Below are 2,420 nucleotides of genomic sequence, written 5' to 3' on the forward strand. Positions count from 1 at the left end.
TGATGTTCACTGGAGTCATCAGAGATTCCTGAAAGAGGAACTAGGCCTGGGACAGTGGGCAAGACTTAAGGAGGGGTGGATGGAAGGGAGGAGATGGGGAGTTCACTCTGACTGGAGTGAAGAGTGGGGGCTCCCAGGTGAGCAGATAAGGCCGAGAGGTAACTGATGGGACACTCCTGGGGACTGAGGCTATCTGGGTGTAGGACTGATTGGGGAAGGACCATATTTGCTTCCATGGACACTACACAGCCCCTTCATACACTGAAATGGCACAACGATGGTGAGGAGTGAAGCGCCCCACATGTCTGTCACTGGTCCACAGAGCAGAGACGGACCAGGTCCACTGAGAGTAGGGAAACTGTGCTGATACTCAGTTCCCTGAACCTCCTTTAAAGTAGGAAGCAGACATAAAGGGGAAGAGATGCCCCATGCCATCTGGAAAATATACACCCGCTTTAATTTCTCTCTGACCCCAGATCCCAGGGACTCCATCTGCCAGTGAGGCCCTACCTGCCTCCTGGAGTCACATTCTTAGCCAGAACATTCCGTCCACCTGCTAGCTCTCCCCACACTCTGCTTTGCTCCATCTCTGCATCATCGCTGACATCACTCAGGCTTTTCTCCTCCTTTGTTGTCTCAACTCCTTTCATCAGCTCAGTGAGGTGCATCACAGCACAGCAGTGCTGTGACAGTTCAGTTCAGTTCAGTTCCATCGTTCAGTCGTGTCCAACTCTTTGCGACCCCGTGAACCGCAGCACGCCAGGCCTCCCTGTCCACCACCAACCCCCGGAGTCTACCCAAACTCATGTCCATCGAGTTGGTGATGCCATCCAAACATGTCATCCTCTGTCATCCCCTTCTCCTCCTGCCCTCAATCTTTCCCAGCATCAGGGTCTTTTCCAATGAGTCAGCTCTTTGCATGAGGTGGCCGAAGGATTGGAGTTTCAGCTTCAACATCAGTCCCTCCAATGAACACCCAGGACTGATCTCCTTTAGGATGGACTGGTTGGATCTCCTTGCAGTCCAAGGGACTCTCAAGAGTCTTCTCCAACACCGCAGTTCGAAAGCATGAATTCTTCGGCGGTCAGCTTTCTTTATAGTCCAACTCTCACATCCATACATGACCACTGGAAAAACCATAGCCTTGACTAAATGGACCTTTGTTGGCAAAATAATATCTCTACTTTTGAATATGTTGTCTAGGTTGGTCATAAGTTTCCTTCCAAGGAGTAAGCGTCTTTTAATTTCATGACTGCAATCACCATCTGCAGTGTTTTTGGAGCCCAGAAAAATAAAGTCAGCCACTGTTTCCCCATCTATTTGCCTTGAAGTGATGAGACCAGATGCCATGATCTTTGTTTTCTGAATGTTGAGCTTTAAGCCAACTTTTTCACTCTCCTCTTTCACTTTCATCAAGAGGCTCTTTAGTTCTTCTTCACTTTCTGCCATAATGGTGGTGTCATCTGCATATCTGAGGTTATTGATATTTCTCCCAGCATCTTGATTCCAGCTTGTGCTTCCTCCAGCCCAGCATTTCTTATCATTTATTCTGCATATAGGTTAAATAAACAGGGTGACAATATACAGCCTTGACATACTCCTTTTCCTATTTGGAACCGGTCTGTTTTTCCAGTTCTAACTGTTGCTTCCTGACCTGCATATAGGTTTCTCAAGAGGCAGTTCAGGTGATCTGGTATTCCCATCTCTCTCAGAATTTTCCAGTTTATTGTGATCCACACAGTCAAAGGCTTTGGTATAGTCAATAAAGCAGAAATAGATGTTTTTCTGGAACTCTCTTGCTTTTTCGATAATCCAGCTGATGTTGGCAATTTCATCTCTGGTTCCTCTGCCTTTTCTAAACCCAGCTTGAACATCTGGAATTTCACGGTTCACGTATTGCTGAAGCCTGGCTTGGAGAATTTTAAGCATCACTTTACTAGCGTGTGAGATGAGTGCAACTGTGCGGTAGTTTGAGCATTCTTTGGCATTGCCTTTCTTTGGGATTGGAATAAAAAGTAACTTAGATTACAATAATATGAACTGAGTGACTTATCACACCTCCACCCCACCCCACCCCCACCTTCTGAAAACACATATACACAAAACACACGTTACCAGAAGAGAAACACTTCAGGAAAATGTGCACCAATCCTTTTACATTGGATGTCTTGGGTATCTGTGAGTCATAGTGAAGGGATCATGTAGGTGTAAGGTACAGAATCATGTGAGTTTCTAAGAATATATTTTTAATGTTTCAAATTTTATGACTAGGCTAATTTGTAAAGAGGAACACTTGAAAATAACTAATAACTAATTGACAGAAAAGTTCATATCTTTTCATATTATAAAAATAGTCATATGATAATGTTTCATAAAAAGTCAAAAGTTTCATCTTTTCACTTGACAGTGTATCTGTGTAT

Source organism: Budorcas taxicolor, chromosome X (genome assembly GCF_023091745.1).
Source record: "Budorcas taxicolor isolate Tak-1 chromosome X, Takin1.1, whole genome shotgun sequence".
NCBI lineage: Eukaryota > Metazoa > Chordata > Mammalia > Artiodactyla > Bovidae > Budorcas > Budorcas taxicolor.